At 40.5% G+C, this 22,236-nt stretch overlaps 1 protein-coding gene across 1 annotated transcript in view; it reads left to right on the plus strand.

Moving 5' to 3' along the window:
• Positions 1–12,031: 12,031 nt before the first annotated feature.
• VSNL1 (visinin like 1) overlaps positions 12,032–22,236 on the plus strand; it is a 143,876-nt gene continuing 133,671 nt past the window's right edge. Inside the window, exon 1 of the mRNA XM_003411895.3 lies at positions 12,032–12,267. The gene's annotated coding sequence lies outside the window, so the exon portion shown is untranslated. The remainder of the gene's footprint in view (positions 12,268–22,236) is intronic.

Consider the following 22,236-nt stretch of genomic DNA (forward strand, 5'->3'; position numbering starts at 1 on the left):
GATAAACGCGAAAACTAAATCCCAAACCCACTGCCATCAAGTTGATTCCAACTCACAGCAACCCTACAGGACAGAGTAAAACCTCCCCCATAGGGTTACCAAGGGTATAAATCTTTACAGAAGCAGACTGCCACATTTTTCTACCATGGAGCAGCTGGTGGGTTTGAATCGCCAACCTTTTGGTTTGTGGCCAAGAGCTATAATCACTGCACCGCCAGAGCGCCTCAGGATAAACACGAAGAGATCCACAAATAGACACATCATCTTCAAAATGGTGAAAGGCAAACATAAGGAGAAAATCTTCAAAGTAGCAAGAGAAAAACAATGCCTCATTTACAAAGGAACATCAGTAAGAATAACAGATGATATCTCAGGAGAAGCAATGGAAGCCAGAAGGCAGTGGGATGATATATTCGAAGAGGTCAATAAGGAAAAAAATCTGTTAACCAAGAATTCTATGTCCAGCAAAGCTATCTTGCAAAAATAAAGCTTAAATAGACTTTCCAGATAAACAACTTTCCACCTTACAAGAACTACTAAAGGAAGTTTTTCTGATGAAAGCATGCAACCTTAGATGGTAATTCAAACTCACAGAAAAAAAACAAAGGGCTCTGACAAAGATAACTATATAATCATAAAAGATTATAAATGCATATTTTTCTCATAAGTGATTTAAAAAGCAATTGTATGATACACATATAATATGTCTTATTTACATGTGTAGATAATATAGGTGGGCCTGTGATATTTAAAAATGTAATATATTGGTCAGTAACAGCATAAAGGAGGTAGGTGAGAACAAAGCTATATGAGGCTAGGAAATAAGTACAGCTGGTAATCATTGTAACAATACATTGTTGGGTTTGTAACATTAATAGAAGTAATATCTATAATGATAATACCACAAAAAAGGGAAAGAGAATAGAGTTATATAGGAGCAATATTTCTATATATGGCTGGAATTAAGCTTGTATAATCCTGAAGCTGATTCTGATGAGGTAAGATGTATATGGTAAACTCCAGAGCAATCACTAAAAATATCTCAATAAATATAGTGGAAATGTCATTAAAGAGTTCAAAACGCTACATTAAAAAAAAAAAATTTACCTAATTTAAAAAAATAAAGCAGTAAGAAGGAGTAGAGGAATAAAAACATGAGATATATAGAAAAAATATAAAATGTTGGAAGTAAATAAAACAATATCCACAATAACATTAGCTGTAAATGGATTAGGTAATCCAATCAAAATGCAGGGATTGTCAGACTGGATAAAATTTAAAAAAATAAGGAAAACAAAATGACCCAATTATATGCTGTCTACAGGAGACCACCCTGGATTCCAAGATAAAAACAGATTTAAAGTAAAAGGATAGAAAAAGGCATGTTACACAAACAGCAACAATAAATTTGGAAGATATAACAATTATAAACATATATGCACTGAGTAACAGAGTGTAAAAATGTATGATGCAAAAACTGACAAAAAATAAAAGGGGAAATACACAATTTAACAATAATAGAGATAACAAATAGAACACCTAGACATAAAATCAACAGAGAAATAGAAGACTTGAACAACATTATAAACCAGCTAGCCCTAATGGATATCTACAGAATACTGCATCCAACAACAGAATATACATTCTTCTCAAGTGCACATGGAACATTCTCCAGGATAGACCATGTGCTAGGCCACAAAGTAAGCTTCCATAAATTTCAAAACATAAATAATACAAAGTATTTTCTCCGACTACAATTGAGTAAAATTAGAAAACATTAACAGAAAGAAATTTGAGAAGCTCCCTAACATGTGGAATTAAACAACACATTTATAAATAGCCAATGGGCCAAAGATGAAATCAAAAGGAGAATCAGAAAATATTTTAAGATGAATAAAAATGAAGACACGGCATACCAAAATTTATGGAAAACAGCTAAAGCAGCACTTAGAGGAAAAATTATAGTATAAATGCCTTTATTAAGAAAGAATGAAAATCTCAAATCAATAGCCTAAACTTCCACCTTAAGAAACTAAAAAAGAAGAACAAACTAGACCTATAGAAAGCAGCAGGATGGAAATAATAAAGATTCAAGTGAAAATTAATGAAATAGAGACTAGGGAAACAATAGATAAAATCAGTAAAACAAGCTGATTCCCTAAAAAATTCAACAAAATTGATAAACCTTTAGCTAGAATGACCAAGGTAAGAAGAGAGAAGACTCAAATTACTAACATCAGAAACAAAGGGGGGTACATACTATTTACCCTATAGAGATACAAAGGGTTGTAAAGGAATAACACAAACAATTGTATGCCAATGAATTAGTTAATTTGGGTGAAATGGACAAATTCTTAGAAAAACACGAATTATCAGTAGTGACTCGAGAAGAAACAATTTGAATAGACGCATAACAAGTGAAGAGACTGAATAAATAATTAAAAAACTACACACAAAGAAACACCCGGGTCCAGATGACTTCACTGCTGAATTGTGCCAAACATTTAAAGAAGAATTCATTCCAATTCATCAACTCCTCCAAAATAACAGCGGAATGGGAAACATTTCCTAAATAATTTTATTAGACCAGTAATATCCTGATATCAAACCCAGATGAAAACATCCAGGAAAACTACAGACCAATATCTCTTATGAATATGGATGCAAAAATGCCCAACAAAATACCACCAAGCCAAATCAGGCAACACATAAAAAGAATTATACACCAGGATCAAGTGGGATTTATCCCAGGAATGCTAGGTTAGTTGAACATCCAAAAATCATTAGTGTAATACCTCATATCAATAGAATAGAAAACAAAAATCACTTGATCATTGGAATAGATGCAGAAAAGGCATTTGACAAAATTCAAAACTCTTTGATGATAAAAACACTCCAAACACTGGGAAAACAAGGGCATCTATAAAAAACTCACAGGTGCAGTGGTTACCAGCAAGGCCAGCAGTTCAAATCCACCAGCCACTCCTTGGAAACCCTATGGCGCAGTTCTACTATGTCCTATGGGGTTGCTATGAGATGGAATTGATGCGATGGCAAAGGTTTTTTGGTTTTTTAAAAAAAAAAATCAAATTTAATAGTGAAAGACAGGATGCTTTCCCCCTAAGATCAGAAATAAGACAAAGATATTTGTTCTTGCCATTTATACTCAAATTGTACTTGAGGTTCTAGGGGTTAGGATTTACAGCACATATATTTGGGTGATACAATTCAATCCATAACAGACCCCTACCACACAACATACACAAAAAGTAACTCAAAATAATCAAAGACTTAAATGTAAGAGCCAAAACATTAAAACTCTTAGAAGAAAATGTAGGGATAAATCATGACCTTGAATTAGGAAAGGGATTCTTAGATATAATACCAAAATCATGAGCAACAAAAGAAGAAAGATAAATTAAACTTTATCAAAATTAAAAACTTTGTGCTTGAAAGGACACCATCAAGAAAGTGAAAAGACAACCCATAGAATAGGAGAAAATATTTTCAAATCATATATCTGATGAGGGATTTGTATTAAGGATACCTAAAGAACATTTAAAATTCAACATTAAAAAACAATCCAACTTAAAAATGATGAAGGATCTGAATAGACATTTCTCTGAGAAAAATATGCAAATGGTCAATAATCACATGAAAAAATGCTCCACTATTCATCAGGAAAATGCAAATCAAAGCTACAATGAGATACCACTTCACATCTACTAAGATGGTTACAATAAAAAAGTCAGATAATAACAGCAAGAATGTGGGGAAATTAGAACACTTATACATTGCTAGTGGGAATGTAAAACAGCACAGTCTCATTGGGAAACAGTCTGGCAGTCCCTCAAATCATGAAACATAGAGTTACTCTGTGACCCAGCAATTCCACTCCAAGGTATATGTTAGGTGCCTTGGAGTCAGTTTCAACTTATAGAGACCCTATGTACAATAGAACCAAACACAGTCCAGGCCTGTGTCATCCTCACAATCACTGCTATGTTTGAGCCCATTGCTGACGCCACTGTGTCAATTCATCTCCTTGAGGGTCTTCCTCTTTTTTCCTGACCCTCTATTTTACCAAGCATGATGGCCTTGTCCAGGGACTGCTCCCTCCTGATAGCATGTCCAAAGTAAACAAGATGAAGTCTCACTATTCTCACTTCTAAGGAACGTCCGGGCTGTACTTCTTCCAAGACAGATTTGTTCACCCTTCTGGCAGGCCATGGTATATTCAATATTCTTCGCCGACACCATAATTCAAAGGCATTAATTCTTCTTTGGTCTTCTTTATTCATTCTCCATCTTTCGCAAACATTCTAGGCAATTGAAAATACCACAGCTTGGGCCAGGCACACCTTAGTCCTCAAGGTGCATCTTTGCTTTTTAACACTTTAAAGAGGTCTTTTGCAGCAGATTTTCCCAAAGCAATATACTGCTTGATTTCTGCACTGCTGCTTCCATGGATGTTGATTATGGAGTCAAGTAAAATGAAATCCTTGACCACTCAAATCTTTTCTCCACTTACCACGATGCTGCTTTTTGGTCCAATTGTGAGGATTTTTGTTTTCTTTATGTTCAGGTGTAATCCATACAGAAGGTTGTAGTCATTGATTTTCATCAGTAAGTCCTTCAAGTCCTCTTCACTTTCAGCAAGCAAGGTGTTATCTGCATATCAAAGTTTGTTAATGTCATTGTTAAGTGCCATTGAGCTGGTTCTGACACATAGCGACCCTATGCACCGTAACAGAACACAACACTGCCCGGTCCTGAGCCGTCCTTTACAATCATTGTTATGCTTGAGCTTAAGCCACCGTGTCAATCCACCCCGTTAAGGGTCTTCCTCTTTTCCACTGACCTTGTACTCTGCCAAGCATGATGTCCTTCTCCAGGGACTGATCCCTCCTGACAACATGTCCAAAGTATGTAAGACGCAGTCTCGCCATCCTTGCCTCTAAGAAGCATTCTGGCCATACTTCTTCTAAGACAGATTTGTTCATTCTTTTGGCACCCATCGTATATTTAATATTCTTCACCAACACCACAATTCAAAGGCATCAATTCTTCTTCGGTCTTCCTTATTCATTGTCCAGCTTTCACATGCATATGATGTGATTGAAAATACCATGGCTTGGGTCAGGCACACCTTAGTCTTCAAGGTGACATCTTTGCTCTTCAACACTTTAAAGAGGTCTTTTGCAGCAGATTTATCCAACGCAATGCATCTTTTGATTTCTTGACTGCTGCTTGCATAGCTGTTGATTATGGATCCAAGTAAAATGAAATCCTTGGCAACTTCAATCTTTTCTCCATTTATCATGATGTTGCTCATTGGTCCAGTTGTGAGGATTTGTGTTTTCTTTATGTTCAGGTGTAATCCATACTGAAGGCTGTGGTCTTTGATCTTCATTGGTAAGTGGCTTCAAGTCCTCTTCACTTTGAGCAAGCAAGGTTGTGTCATCTGTGTAATGCAGGTTGTTAATGAGTCTTCCTCCAATCCTGATGCCCCGTTCTTCTTCATATAGTCCAGCTTCTCAGATTATTTGCTCAGCATACAGATTAAACAGGTGTGGTGAAAGAATATAACCCTGATGCACACCTTTCCTGACTTTAAACCAATCACTATCCCCTTTTTCTGTCTGAACAACTGCCTCTTGATCTATGTAAAAGTTCCTCATGAGCACAATTAAGTGTTCTGGAATTCCCATTCTTTGCAATGTTATCCATAATTTGTTAAGATCCACATAGTCGAATGCCTTTGCATAGTCAATAAAACACGTAAGCATCCTTCTGATATTCTCTTCTTTCAGCCAGGATCCATCTGACATCAGCAATGATATCCCTGGTTCCACATCCTCTTCTGAAACCAGCCTGAATTTCTGGCAGTTCCCTGTGGATATACTGCTGCAGCCATTTTTGAATGATCTTCAGCAAAATTTTGCTTACGTGTGATATTAATCATATTGTTCTATAATTTCCACATTCGGTTGGATCACCTTTCTTGGGAATAGGTATAAATATAGATCTTTTCCAGTCAGTTGGCCAGGAAGCTGTCTTCCATATTTCTTGGCATAGATGAGTGAGCACCTCCAGAGCTACATCTGTTTGTTGAAAGATCTCAATTGATATTCCATCAATTCCTGGAGCCTTGTTTTTTGCCAATGCCTTCAGAGCAGCTTGGACTTCTTCCTTCAGTACTATCGGTTCCTGATCATATGCCGCCTCTTGAAATGGTTTGTTAATGAGTCCTCCTCCAATCCTGATGCCCCATTCTTTTTCACATAGTCCAGCTTCTCGGATTATTTGCTCAGCATACAGATTGAAGTATGGTGAAATGATACAACCCTGACCCACACCTTTGCTGATTTTAAACCATACAGTTCCCATTTTTCTATTTGAACAACTGCCTCTTGGTCTATGTACCAAGAGCATCAAGGTTCCATACGAGCACAATTGAGTGTTCTGGAATTCCCATTCTTTACAATGATATCCAAAAGTGTTATGAGTCACACAGTCAAATGCCTAAAACATGGGTAAGCATTTTTCTTGTATTTCCTGCTTTCAGCCAAGATCCATCTGACATCAGCAATGATATGTCTTGTTCCACATCCTCTTCTGAATCTCGCTTGAATTTCTGGCCATTGCCTGCTGAAGTATTGTTGCAACCATTTTTTAATTATCTTCAGCATAATTTTGCTTGCATGTGATATTAATGATATTGTTTAATAATTTCTGCATTCTGTTGGGTCACCTTTCTTTGGAATAGGCATAAATATGGATCTCTTCCAGTCAGTTGGCCAGATAGCTGTCTTCCAAAGTTTTTGGCATAGACAAGTGAGCGCTTCCAGTGTTCCATTCACTTTTTGAAACGTCTTAATTGGTATTCCATCAATTCTTGGAGCCTTGTTTTTCATCAATGCCTTCTGTGCAACTTACACTTCTTCTTTGAGTACTATTGGTTCTTGATCATATGCTACCTCCTGAAATGGTTGAATGTCAACCAATTCTTTTAGGTACAGTGACTCTATAGTATTCCGTCCATCTTTTTTGATGCTTCTTGTGTTATTCAATAGACATGTGCCCAAGAGAAACAAAAACATATATATCCACACTAGTACTTATTGGTGAATGTTGATAGCAACATTGTACATAATAGCAAAAAGACAGAAACAACCCACATGCCCATCAACTGACAAATAGATAAACTAAATGTGGTATATTCATACAATGGAACATTATTCAGCCGAAAAAAAAATAAAGTGCTAATACTTGCTACTACATGCATAAGCCTTGAAAATATTACTCGTCAGTCACACACACACACACACAAAACACACATATTATATGATTCCATTCATATGAAATCCAGAATAGGGAAGTCTATAGAGACAAAAAGTAGACTAGTGGTTACTCAGGGCTGGGAGATGTGATGGGACGGTTACGGGAGTGACAGTTAGCTTTTAGTTGATGAAAATATTCTGAAATCAACTGTGTTGATAGCTGTACATCTGTGAATATGCTAAAAAACAGTCAAAATGTACCCTTTAAATGGGTGAATTATATGGTATGTGAATTATATCTCAATAAAGCTGTTTTAATTTTTTTCTAATTCAAAATTATATTAAGGAAAATGGATTCCAAAAGGAGAAAGAAGTCAGAATGATCTATTCTAAGACAAGACAGGATTTTGAAGACCTTTCTGGATCAGATGGTATCCAAAGTACTAAGATCCCAGAAAATGGACCTATGAGTTTATTTGCAGTGGCAATTCATACAACTAAAAATGAGCACAGCCCAGCGTTATTTTTTTGTTGTCGCTACTTTCTGTCAAGTCCATTCTGACTCATGGATGCCCCATGTGTGCAGAGTGGAACTGCTCCATTGGTTTTCAAGGCTGTGGCTTTTCAGAAGCAGACTGCCAGGCCTGTCTTCCAAGGATCCTCTGGGTGGGTTCAAAACTTGTGACTAGTACTTGAGCACTTAACCCTTAAGGATTACCTAAAAAATCATTAAAGAAAATAGAGGTCATATGTTGTGTACTTCTGCTACCACTATTTTTTGTGTATGTTGTCACTAACAAAGGCAGTGAAAATTTCTAGCCTAAGAGCACCATCATGAATTTATAGGTTAGACTCAAATATAGAAGAGAGAATGAAATAAAACATTTTCTATTCGTTGGGCTGCCAATCACTTGCATTTGCTGTGATCATTTCTCAGGCTCCAAGAAACTTCCAGGAAATTCAAAATTTTGACAGTCTAGAAACCTGAAGCAAGGTTGTAAGACACTTTGTGGATTGTTCAAATTTTAAGGAAAATTGCTGACTGCAGCCAGAGGGTGGTCTTCCAAATTGAATTTAGATCTAGCCATGGGTTACAGAGATAAACCATGATGAACTGGGAAAAATGTCCTACTGGGTCCATTAAAGTAGGACTTTTAAACCCTCATCTGCACCGATAGACATGGAACGCTCCCTCTAACTGCATGGAAGTCACTACATCATAATCTTGGATTTTTCACTTGTTTCAGAAAAACATGCTGGAAAGTACAAACATATACAATGGAACACTTTATGTATCAGAAAAACTAATGTGCAATTTCATTCTAGGAAATAATGTGCTGTTTTAATTTAGGAAAGTTATTTTGTCTATTCATATATATATTTTTAAATAGGACAAAAACCAGGATAAATGTAATTATCTTACACAATGCATCTCCTCTGTAAGGGTTAAGGGTCATAGCTTTTGGGGATAGAGGCACTTTACCCACACAAGAAAACTGCTTTCATTATTCTTTATACATTTAAGTGAGTATAAATCCATTTTCCAATTCCTGTTTCTTTTCATCTTCTAACGATGACTTTCAAACACTTTATTTTTCTTCCAATTTCCTAAATGCCCCATGCCTTAAATTCCACCCTTCTTTGCTCAAATATTTTAAACACAAGCACTTATAAAAAATACTACAATAAACTCACAGGACTGCAGGCTTAGATCTCTTGTACTACTGCAGTTCCCACAAACCCCTCCCTACAGTACTTTCCCACCTCCTCTCCCTCCACTCCAGAGAGTGAAAGCTGACATCGCCGTGTTGGGGACGCGTCTTTAGGTAATGGGACAACTGCTATAGCTGATGGCGTTCCTCACTCGACACGACGCAGCGTTTCAGTCCCTCTGCCCCTAGGCGCATAGGAGCGCGCGCCAGCGCATCTCTGCTCTGTGACCACCGGTGACATTTGCAAAAGTCTGAAAGAGCAAAGAGGGCTCTCTCATTTTTTAGTGCCCCATCAAATTCCGCTTTGAAGGTTCATTCTACTGCACTGAAGAGGGGAGCTGCTTTCTATATATCATTCTTTCAGTGCCTTTTAGAGCTGGTTTCTCTACTGTGACTTGACGCAGCATATAAAACTCGACTAAAAAACATCTCTGGGGAAAAAATAAAAGAAAATTAGATGAAACTATAAAACAGCTGGAGATTAAAAACTAAGCTATCGTATTAAGGACTTCCAACAACGCTGCAGTGCAAATGGAACTAAGAATAAATAAATCCGCCTGTACAATTAAGGCAAACTTGCTTTACGAAAGCGCATACATCTAAATCAAACCGACCCTACAAAAGATCACGGTTTAAAGTATCAGTGGACATTTTTTCCCCCCTAAACACAAGTGGAAAGCATGTTGTCTAAAACCAGAAACTGTCAGAAAAGCGACCACCAGAGCGTGTAAATAGATAGGACTCTTTGAAGCCGAGAAATGGCATCTTGAACACCCTCGGTTGATGCAGACTGTAGTACGAAAGAGGCTGTTCTCTTGAGAGAAAGAACCCAGCGTAAAATGCTTTTGTAGGGAAAAATCTATAAAAACGGGAAATTACTTTCAAAGCCTGGGAGGTTGTCTTCAAAGCCAACCAAAGCGGCTTGTCCAGAACTGATTTTTGCCCTCACCCTATCCCAGGAACAGAAGGAAAACCGTCTGGCACGCGGAGGAACCCCGCTACGCACTGCGCGATGCAACAGGAGCGCAGAGCGGGCGCCCAACCACAGCCGCGCAGCGGTGGAATGTGCTGGGCTCCCGCAGCGCTCCGAGGCCGCGCGCTCTGCTCCGCGCGGCTCCGCGCTCCGGGTTTCCGCGGTCACCAGCACCCCGAGGAGGAGCCCCGCGGAGAGGGGGCCGCTGCGGGGAGGGGGCTGCCGCGGGCCTCGTCCCCGGAGTCCCGAGAACGCTCTGTCTACGGTAGCCTTCATGAAGCATTTGGCTCAGAGAAGCGTGGTCCTGGGCTCCCGGACCGCTAGGTTGGCGTTGAGACTGAGGCCGCAGTTTCGGCTTAGCTACCGGAGGGCCTCAGCCTAGCGGAAGCGTTTGATTGCCAAACTAGTCAATTGGAGTTTTTCCCAGATCTCCGTAGGTAGCCATAGGTTCGTTCCAAGCTGGGCTCTCCCACTCGGGGCCAAGAGCATCTCCCTCCTGGCAGCGAAGGTTTGACACTCTAGAGCCCAGTTTGCCACTGGGGACGCTCTTCATGCCCCCAGCACGGAAAGGTTAACTTTGCAGATTTCCTGAATGTGGTAAAGTGTGTGAAAGCGCTTTGCAAATAGTAAAGCGCTCTCCTTAAAGTGAACATCCTTTTGTCCTGCGCCCCAGGATTTCTCTTCCCCGAATATAAAATTCCCCCCTGAATGTCAACCCCAGGTGGTTTTTTTTTTTTTTTTCCACCTCTCCATGCCTAGAATAGTGGCTGATACTCGTTCAATGAATAACTGTTGAATGAATGTACATACACACGCACTTGGAGAAACTGATCAGGTTGGAACATCTCGCAATTCTTTTTTTTTTTTTTTCCTGGTAGGGAATCGACCAAACATTTACTGGGCATTACTGCTTGCCAAGTCTTCTAGGCTTTGGCAGGCCAGCGGGTAGCGGGGGAGGGCTGCAATCCAGCGCCTCAGTCAGGAGCACAAGGGGCTTTATAAAATCGGCTTGTCCAAACCATCAACCCTAGATTCGCAGGATAGTTCAACTCCACCACCCCCACACACATCCAATGTATAGTCAGGAAATATGTACTTATTAAACGCATACAGAAGGTGCTTATTGATCGTTTCCCCAAGGTCATACAGGTCAAGAAGCAGAACTTGGACCCACTTCTCTTCAATACACATTTCTCCAATGCCTCCTCTGGATCAGGACCATGCTGCGCGCTGGGGAACGTAAAGGACACGGCTCCCAGTACTCCCATCATAAGACCCTCGGATGAAATGGCCCACGGCAAAAATGACCGCCATAACCGTTCCTTCAATGAGCCAGTGCTCACAAGTTCTCTGGGAAGGCTTCCTTCCCAGAAAGGGTTTCTGCAGTTTTCTTTTTCACCTTAAAAACAAAACAAAAACCATTGCAGTGAGTTGATTCCAACTCACAGCAACCCTATATATAAAGGCAGATTATTGCTGCCCTTACAGAGTTTCCAAAAATGTAAATCTTTAAAGAAACAGACTGCCACACCTTTCTCCCGCAGAGCCGCTGATGGGTTCCAACCTCCGACCTTTTGGTTGGCCTCCGATTGCTTAACCACTGTGCCACCAGGGCTCTTTTCTTTCACCTAACAGCCTGACAAAGGATTGGGCTAGGGGCTGGTTAGGACCGACGGCGGCGGGAAAAGCAGAATCCACGTGTCCTGTCTCTGGCCTGCGCCTTTAGCCACCAAGCACAGTGACCGCGGGGCGTGGCTAGCTCAGCCCGCCCTCCTTCACGTCTGTACAGGTGAGGGTTTTGCCCAAAGCAGGGCTTCCTTTTCCAATATACTTTCCTTTAGAGTTTCTGCTAAAATCTGGAGACGCGGAATCCACCCGCGGTAACGCCGAGCCCTTCCAACTGAGCATGCGCCATTGCCGGGCGGCTTTTGATCACCGGCTCCCGAGCTCCCAGAGCTGGGGCTGCGGAGCTCGAAAGGGGAGGAGGGAAAGGGGAGGGTGCCTGGAGAGGCGGAGGCTCGCGCGCCTGCGCACCCAGCTCTAGGGACCCTAGATTTTCTATGGGATTCCCAATCTGCAGCAGAGACTTATCCGAGCGTGTTGCGGCGGCAGCTGTGGTGGCAAGGCGCGATCCAAGAGGGATTTAAGCAAACTAGAGCTCTACAGAAGAAAAGAGTGTGAGAGAGCCACACAGAGACGGCTTAACCGTTTATCCGAATTAAATATATATATTTAAAAAAAGAAAAAAGAACTGTTGATTTTTATCATTTGCGTTGTGACCGTGCGAAGCGCTGTAACTGTAAGTGGAAAACACAATCTTCGTTGCCTTTTTGCATGTATAGAGCAACCAACTGCCAGGGAGCTGCTTTGGCTATTGTCACATACTTTGCTTTGCATAGATGCGTCTAAATGCATAGTGACAATTGTTTTCGTTTATGCTGGCAGTGTGAATGTGCAGTTAGTAGTGGGGGACCTTTTGGAATAGCGGGGATGGGGGAAGGGGTGTGTTTATATGCGGAGTGTTTAGGGGATTGTCTTAGGATGCCTTTGAGACTGATGGAACCGAGATGCTTTTTTAGTTCAAGTCTATAAATAGACGGATTTCCTTACACCGATTTAGGTAGCTAACTGACCGATCGTGAAGTTTTCCGCTGCTGATAAAAGTATTAAGCGGTTGCAATCAAGTACCAACCTGTCATCCTTGGGGTTGGTGCACCATTTTTCTCAGCGTGGAAGAGCAGCAAAGGTGTTTGCTAAGTACAACTGAGTGGTCAAGATGTTACGGAAATCAGGGTTGAATTCGAAGCGGGATGTTAGTATTTAGACCCCACGGAGTTAGGCGCTACATGAGCACATTTCGCTCTTCGTATTTAAAAATGAGTGGATAATTTTTCGTTTTTCAGTTTTCGTCATGATGGTGAATGGGCAGAAAAGGAAAGATGTTCTACCGCACAGTCAACTGTCTATTCGGAACAGAGTCTGAGACTGGGAGTCGCTGAATGGGGACTGTCAGACCCAAACTAGTTACCTGCCTTTGCATTCCACGTCGCATTCTGGAATGTAAACCCAGATGTATGACATCTGGTAGTGTTTTTATTTTTTTAGAGGAGGAAAGGTCGTTTTGTGTATTGAGTTAAAATGGGTTGTTCCTTGCCCAGAAACTGGAAAAGGGGTCTTTGCAAGGTCAAATCCCGTCTGGGTATCAAATTGCTGAATGCCCTCTGGGGCGCTGGTGAACGTGTGGCGAGTGGAGGGCGCGAGGAAATGGTGATGCTGCACGTGAGTGCTCAGCACTGCACGCCTCGGTGCCCCCGTGAGATGGGAGTGTGGGAATCCATTTTTCTGGAGTTGCCCTCCTGTCCATATTTTGGAGACTAAAATGAAATAGAAATGCTAGTGGGTGTGGGAAACAAAAGCTGCATAGTCTCCGTGTCACTTCCCGCTTGAAGGAAAGAAGATAAGGAGTTTTATGGCTACATATTAAATTTCTTTTAATTAAAGGAATTTCTGATGGAGACGAATCCAAAATGAAACTCTTGTGGAAATGCATTTTACCCCTACTGCCATCTAAATTACCTATGTGTGGGGGGGGGGGGTCTCCTGCATCATTGCACACCCTACTCATCAGTGCACGCTTATTAAGCTTTGAATGTTTAATAACCCCAGAAAACGCTGCACTGAAGCAGCTTGGCAGAAGGGTATGAGGCAGGCAGACCAGAGAAGAGCGTGGCCAGTGTCTGACCATAGCTGCTGGATTTTCGTGGAAAAAGGAGATCCAATTTGGGGGATGAAATGAAATAAATTTTTCCCCAAATAAGGCAAATCATTACAGGGCTCTTTGACCCTTTTATCAGTCCAACTATTAGGAACCCCCAATTTATTTAAATGGATGAGATTTGAAATTGAAAATGTAAGAAGATTCTCTCCTTGGAAGCCCAAAGCATAAATCTTACTGCCTTCTAAATTCTTTGTGCCTGCCTTCTTTACTTGAGGGTGGAAGGGCCAATCGTTTGTTACAAATGAGCCATACTCCTTGTCATCATTTTCGAGTTGGCATCGGTTCGACAACTGGTATAGGTGTTGCACTGCATTGTTAATGCCCATTAAAAAAAAAAAACATTGCTGTCGAGTCGATTTCAACTCATAGCGACCCTATAGGACAGAGTAGAACTGCCCCATGGGGTTTCCAAGTAGCAGCTGGTGGATTCAAACTGCCGACCACCATAGCTCTTAACCACCACGCCACCAGGGTTTCCAAATTCATTGTTAATGAGTGGTGGGGAAAAAGGGGAGGTCTGGTATTAAACCTCATAAATATTTGCACTTAGATTCCCGGGCTCATAGGCGATTAGTTATATAGGGCCAGATCAGGAAGAAAACTTCGAAGGCACCTAGTACAATCCCCTCATTTTGCAGATGTGGAAACTGGGGCCCAGAGCCTTAGAGCTAGAGAAACATCAATTGACTTCTAGTCTGTGGAATAGAAACTTAAAAAGCAATGTGGAATGAAAATACTGCTTTCTCTCTGCACTTGCCAGCATCCTCAGTGACATTGCTGCAGTCTCCAAGTAACTAATTGCCTGCTTCAGAGATGGTCTCCTGTGGTCCCTTTCAGACCATTGAGCTTCCCTTCTCTGCCTTCCCTTTCCTTGTAAGGTCTCTTTCCATCTCTTTTCTATTGCCCCTCACCTCTAATACACCCACATCACTGGATGTTTAGTCTGACATTCCTAGCCTCCTCTGCATCTCTATTTCTTTGGAGCCCTCAGAATTTTTCCAGAGAACTCTGTGGCGAACCAGTCAGATTCTGCTGTTTCTGTCTGAGGACTGCCCAGGCCAGGACCTTTCGCCATCCCCTCCCTGCTCTATTCACCAGAGTGTTTCAGTGAATTCAGCCTTCAGGGATACTGCAGGTGCCATCGCCACGCTCTTCTGCCCATCCAGCCTCTTCTAAAACTGCTGCAGCTGCAGGGATTGGGACGTGGTGGAGTGAGCATGCTGCAGTATAAACACACCACAGGCTCTGCCAGCTCTCCCCGGGCTCCTAGAAGGTAGAGCCCAAACCGGAGCTACCTGTCTCCAGCCTTCAGGGAGATCCCTCAGATGAAGTCACCTGCAGAGAAGGGGGTGGGAGCAGAGATAACTGGAGGAAGAATGCTTGACTGGTTCAGCCTGAAGGAGTGCTATAGAAGGGAATAGTGTGCAGCTTTTTGAAACCTTTAGAGCTTCTAAAGCCATTGCATAGTTTTTCTTTGGGCTGGGTTTACTGGACAAGAGCCGCAAAGCAGGCATATTGACCTGCCTACCCACCTGCCTTCCCTCCTTCCTCCTTTCCCTTTTCTTTCCTCTCCCTCCCTTCTTTTCTTCCTCATTTACATCCTTCCAAGTACCTGCACAATAAAGTTTTAGGCCTTTTGAAGATAATCTGTGGAGTCCTGTTCCTTCTCCAGAGATATAATCTCCCAGGCACTCAAGTAACTACCAAACCCAAACCAACCAAACCCAGTGCCGTGGAGTCGATTCCGACTCATGGCAAGCCTATAGGACAGAGAAGAACTGCCCCATAGCATTTCCAAGGAGTGCCTGGAGGATTCGAACTGCCAATCCTTTGGTTGGCAGCCGTAGCACTTAACCACTACCCACCAGGGTTTCCAAGTAACTACCACCACCACCAAAATTCCACTTAGGGAACTGCCATCCGTTCTGCCTATACAGCTAAAACATGAGAGGAGGCGGGGCTTAATGGGTGGTGGGCCAGGCCAGAGGAAGGATGAGTATGAGTCTGTCCCTCATTTGACAGACTAGCTAAATGTTCCTGGAAGTTGTTGAGGAAGCACATTAACTTAAGCCCACCCCTTATGGTAAACATTTACTGAATTGGGGTGAGCTCTGTTGTTTTTTGGGGTTTTTTTTCTGTCTTGGAGACATTCTGTCCGTATCTATTGCTCTTGGGTTAGATGTCGCCTGGTCTTGCTAACCTATTCTGAAGACAGGAATGTTGAAGCTATTCTGGACACTGCATGGCCTCTGCTGAGATCCAGACACTTGTGGTTGCTAAGTGCCCTTCTTTGATTTGTATACTGTGGATTGCATTCTGTTACAGGATAGCATGATTAGGTATGTTGTCCTGGGCAATATATAGGTTCTCTATTTGGGTTGTGTATTGGTTTGGATTCCAAACATTGCTCAGGAACTCCTGGGGAGCTTCATAGAATGATAGCACAACATCAGTGTCAAATGTGTGGTTTCCTAATCGATAAGAGTAATATATTCTCATATCATTTCATGTCTGATTGAGTGATTTCTATGTTCTGAAGGTTAGTGATTACTTAGGAAGCTAGGAAGGCTCTTTTTATAGAAGAGATCACATTCAATTCATCTAAGGTTGAAACTGACAGTGTTTGTCTCAGTTACAGTGCATATAAGCATATTAATTTTCCTAAAGTATCAAATGGCGCAGTGATGAATTAATAAATGATTGATCTTTCTACTATCCCATTGGTTAATTCACAAAGTTAATATAATACGTGTGCTGTATGGGGCTTATATAAATTACCCAATACATCTCTCCAATACATAAAAAATATAGTGTATCAAAGAAAATTTTTATCTTAAAGACATATCTGCAATATAAAATCATCATGAGATTTTAATGACTTTTTAAAAATATTTTTAAATATTTCCACAGTATCTGTAGGTGCTCTATAATATATGTCAGCTGAATATTTGTCCTGAAAGAGTCAGTAGAATGTGCCTTATTAATGATGTCAAATTGAATCCTCTCTACTGAAAACTACGGGCATAATTAAATTATTGCTTTAAATATCTTCATATTACTAAAAGAAAAAGTTAGACTAAAGATGGTCATTTATTTTCTAGTAGAGGTATAAAAGCACTATATTAATAACTCTGTGTGTGTTTTTTTTCAGTCTGCTTAGCTACATATCTTTTTATTTACTTACATGACTTGATACTAATAAATCAAAGAGGGAATATAAACCCAGACCGAGGTAGCTGTGTGTTCCACTTATTTAATGATAGTCTCTTGAGCTATGGAGTTATTTTAACATGTTCACACTGTGAAGGGACCAGGACACTGCATTTCTCATTTACAGTTTGTTTCTAAAGATAACTTAATGCTTGCCGAAGTGAATCAAAATAGTTTGAGTGGCTCCCAGCTTGATTCATTGAGAGTTTTACAAATGGAAGTATCTTGGAGATGCTTTTAGAAGCTATCTAATGAATGAAACAGAAATGGCATAGCAAATTACCGAACAGATCTCAAAGAGGTTTGACACTTTAATAAGGTGCCTGTGAATATATTACAGAGATGCTGTATGCCCTGATCAGCTAACTTAAAGCATGAAAAATTGGATAATTCGTAAGGATTCTTTAGCTTTCTCTGGATTTCGCTACTACCTTCACGTCACTGCAGTCCTAACACATGACCTTTTGTGTGATCACCAATTGTTCATTTGAAAACGAAATAATGCACAGCATTTCCAACAATTTGTTAGATTATTTTCAAATGAGCTATCTATTTCCTATTGTTCTAAATTACTATTAAGACTAGGAGGACTCTCATTCGCCAAGGGGCCTTCAAGTTTACTGTAAGCCAATATAATCAATGCTGAACTTTTTATAAAAAGTGGGGACCTTTTAATTAAAAAGATTTTATTTCATTAACTAAAGCTTACAAAAGGCAAAGTATTTTCAAATCATCTAGATTTGCTTGCAAAAATTATAGATCCATTGCATGAACCCATTTTGGAAAAATTTTTGCTCGTAAAGCAAATTTTCTGAAATGTGGACATCTGTCACTTTAAATATATTTTTTTCTCCTTTCTTTGGATCTTGTTTATAGTTTCTTAGGCTCCGAAAGAGTATGAACTTTTGAAGTGCTGTGTGTAAATAGATTTTTTTGCAAATCGTTGACATGTTAAATGAGCTTTGGAGCCTGGGTGAATTTTTTCTAATGCAAGTAAACTGACCCTAGTATTTCTGTGGTTTTATATTTTTATATTTTAAGATGTTTATTGAAGTTTAAGATTTCATAAAATAGTGGACTCTGGAGCTGTAGAAGTCTCTGGTGTTTTTATATTTTGCATTGGTTTTGTTAATTTGTAATTAGTGTGTTTATTTTGGTTTCTTGAAACCCAGCCTTAAATTATGAGAAAAATGTCCTACTGGAGGCCTATCAAGAATTATCAATAAATTTGAAATGCTTATTAACAGTCTATTTTATTTTTAATATATCAAGAAGTGCCATGTCAGTCTGATTTGCAGTTAGCAGTTTTGGTTTGGTGGAAGACTTTGGCATTTAATGTTCTCTCTAGAAGTTCAAGTGTTTCTGAAATTTATATGTAAAGCACTTGTTTTTGGTAGAAGAGCCTATCTCTTTCACCTTTCTTGCTCATTTGGGGAACATCAGGAAAAGAAAAAGAAATTGTGACATACATTTTAAATTCTACGTATGAAATTATTAGTGTTTCTTTTAAATGGTAAAAAGGTATTCTTTCCTTAGGATGAGACTGAAAGCCGTCAACTTAACTCTTTCCTCATTTTTAATCTGTAGATGGGAAAGCTCCTTAGCCTTCACTATGATTTCAGCTGACTCAAAGGAAATTATGAGAGGAAATGCAGACAAGAGGTTTCAAGGCACCTGAACCTAGCTAGAAACCCCCAGTTCCATAGTTTATTAGTTCTATGACATTGAGCAAGTTTAACCTCTCAGCCTTAGTTTCCATTTAAAATAGTAATTAACACAATTCTTGAGCCGAAAATAGAAGATAATATATGTAAAGAAAGTAATACAAGGCCTCATCATTGAAAATGTGCAATAAATGGTAGTTGTTAGTATCATTAGCATCCCTTTCATGAGAAATCAATAGCTCATAAACCACTTTGCTCTGAGTTATGGTAATCCCATTCCACACTGGAACCTCTAAATAAGGAATAGAGCTGTTAGAGAGCAATGAACAGTTAACAGTGCTTAACCCACTATATAAAACAAATATTTATTGGGCAGATGTGCCAAGCACTACATAGTCACTGTGGTATCAGCATTAAATGTCATCCAACCCTTGGGAATTTATGCCTAATGGCGAGTAGTAAGTAATCCTTCCTCCCCTCCCAAATTCCACCTTCCCTCCTGCCCATTGCTTACCCCTCTTGTCCACCCCCCTCAGCCCAACTTTCACCATTTCTCCTAGTCTAAATTTATAAATGTCCTGCTTCATTTGTCCCAAGTATATCTGTCCTGATTTTCTGATAGTTAAAGAGTAGCTAATATACACATATCCCAGCTAGCACGTGGGTCCTAGAAAAGGTATGCTAACTGAATCAATGTCCTAGTTTAGACTGTGTTCCCGGCAACTATTTGGAAAAGCTCTTCCATTTATCGAAGACATGCCGCCGGCTAAAGTTCCCAAGGTTTCTAATGACTAACATTCAAACAATTGGTGAACAGTCCTCCTCCACTCCAGTGAGTTTATGGTGTTCCTTATAAATGTCAGAGGACATCTACCAGTCTTAATTATCTTCTTATCTTTATCCTTTCTTTACCTTTTCCTCCAAGGTTCCTGGAAAACAAAAAAAAAAAAAAAATCCTGTTGAGTCAATTCCAACTCATAGAGACCCTATAAAACAGACTAGAACTGCCTCAATAGAGTTCCCAAGGAGTGGCTGGTGGATTCGAACTGCTGACCTTTTGGCTAGCCGCCTGAGCTCTTAACCACCAGGCCATCAGGGCTCCAAAGTGCCTTGAGTGCCTGTAAAACATCCAGGATGATACCCTCCCTTCACTTCTTTGTGCCAGGTCTAGCACTATCACTTGCATGTCTTTAGCCCATCACATAAGTGTTCATCAACTAACACCAAATAAATGGCAGAAGGAAGTATAGTGGTGCGTACAATATATGTTACAGAACATGTTCAAGTCTGGATTAGCTCATCAGAGTCCTCACTGGCTGAGTATTGGCAGAAATGTTCACTAATGCCTCCTGGTAAAAAGCAGAGTACAACACTCAAGCAGCAATACACGGGAGGTATACATATAGACACACAGATAACCCGTTGCGGTTGAATTGATTCCAACCCTACATGACAGAGTAGATCTGCTGCACAGGATTTTTTTTAATACATAATTTTTATTGTGTTTTAAATGAAAGTTTACAAATCAAGTCAGTCTCTCACACAAAAACCCATATACACCTTGCTACCTACTCCCAATTACTCTCCCCCACAATAAGACAGCCTGCTTGCTCCCTCCACTCTCTCTTCTTGTGTCCGTTACTATTCTCTCATTTACTCTCCAGGCAGGAGATGCCAACACAGTCTCAAGTGTCCACCTGACCCAAGAAGCTCACTCCTCACCACCATGCTACATAGGATTTTGAAGGGTATAATCTTTACAGCAGTAGATTGCCACATCTTTCTCCCACAGAGTGGCTGGTGGGTTCAAACCGCCGACCTTGCAGTTAGCAGCCTAGCATTTAACCACTGCACCACCAGGGTTCCTTAGATACATAGATACCTACATATATATATATATATATACACACACACACATACACATATACCTACATGTATATGTGTATAACGTATATGATACCAAACCCACCCAAGACTCATTGTGACACTATAGGACAGAGTAGAGCTGCCCCATAGGGTTCCCAAGGCTATAAATCTTTACAGAAGCAGACTGCCACATCTTTCTCCCGTGAAGTGGCTGGTGGGTTAAAACCACTGATCTTTTGGTTAGTAGCTAAGTGTTTTAACCACTGCACCACCAGGGCTCATATGTATATGTGTGTGTGTGTGTGTGTGTGTGTGTATACATATTATGTTTAATGTACTATAATAGATAGGACGGACCAGTCCCTGGAGAAGGACATCATGCTTGGTAAAGTAGACAGTCAACAAAATAGAGGAAGATCCTCAACAAGAAGGATTGACACAGTGGGTACAACAATGGGCTCAAGCACAATGATGATTGTGAGGATGGCACGGGACCAGGCAGTGTTATACATAGGGTCACTATGAGTTGGAACCCACTCGACAGCACCTAACAACTATAATAGTTATGTATGTACTGTGTGGTACAAACAGTTAACATGCTCAGCTGCTAATGAGCAGTTGGCAGTTCAAGTCCAGCCTAAGGCACCTGGAAAGAAAGCCCTGGCGATCTACTTCTGAAAAATTAGCCACTGAAAACCCTGTGGATCACAGTTCTACTCTGACACACACGGGGTTACCATTGCTCAGAATCAACTCAACAGCCCACTGGTTATATACATGTGTATTTCTGAAGCAAAATATTTAAGTGCAAATAGCTTTATAACAAATTAGCACATAAGAGACAACATTAAAAGGAAGGCCTACTGAAAGTTCCCTTATCTAGATGAAGTAGCATAGTTGGGGAAACAACAAAAAAAACCAAACCCGTTGCTATCCAGTCCATTCCGACTCCTAGTGACCTTATAGGACAGTGTAGAACTGCCCTATAGAGTTTCCAAGGAGCACCTGGTGGATTCAAACTGCCAACCTTTTGGTTAGCAGCCGTAGCACTTAACCACCATGCCACCAAGTTTCCATAGTTGGGAAGGAGTGTTAAATTTGGTGGTAAGGGCGTTTGAGACTTCGTTTCTTTAAAAAAACATTTCCAAAACTGCGCTTCCTGTACCACCTTGGTAGGTATTTCCCCTCACGTGTTTTGTGTCTAAACAGTTTCAGAGAAAAGTGTTTATTATGTCCCATTCGTAAATATTCCTAATGTACATTTCCATACTAATGAGTCTGAGGGGTCCTGTAATAAAGATACTTGTTTAGCTTTGCTTAACCGTATATTTCCGTGCCTGTTTGTGCAAGGAACTTATATTAAGATATAAAAATATACTTATTAATATTTCCTTATAGTTCTGAAGAACCCAGTTTGGGAAACGTGCTTTAGAAAGACGAAAACTGAAGCACATAATAGAAAGTGCATAAACCTGTTGTTGTTAGGTGCGTTCGAGTCGATTCCTACTCATAGCAACCCCTGCGTACAACAGAACGAAACGCTGCCCTGTCCTGCACCATCCTCACAATCCTTGCTATGTTTGAGCACTCATTGCAGCCACCTTGTCAATCCATCTCGTCGAGGGTCCTCCTCTTTTTCACTGACCCTCTACTTTACCAAGCATGATGTCCTTCTCCAGGTGCTGGTCCCTCCTGATAATGTACCCAAAGTACGTAAGATGACATCTTGCCATCCTTGCTTCTAAGGAGC

This window comes from Loxodonta africana, chromosome 12 (assembly GCF_030014295.1).
Source record: "Loxodonta africana isolate mLoxAfr1 chromosome 12, mLoxAfr1.hap2, whole genome shotgun sequence".
Taxonomy (NCBI): Eukaryota; Metazoa; Chordata; class Mammalia; order Proboscidea; family Elephantidae; genus Loxodonta; species Loxodonta africana.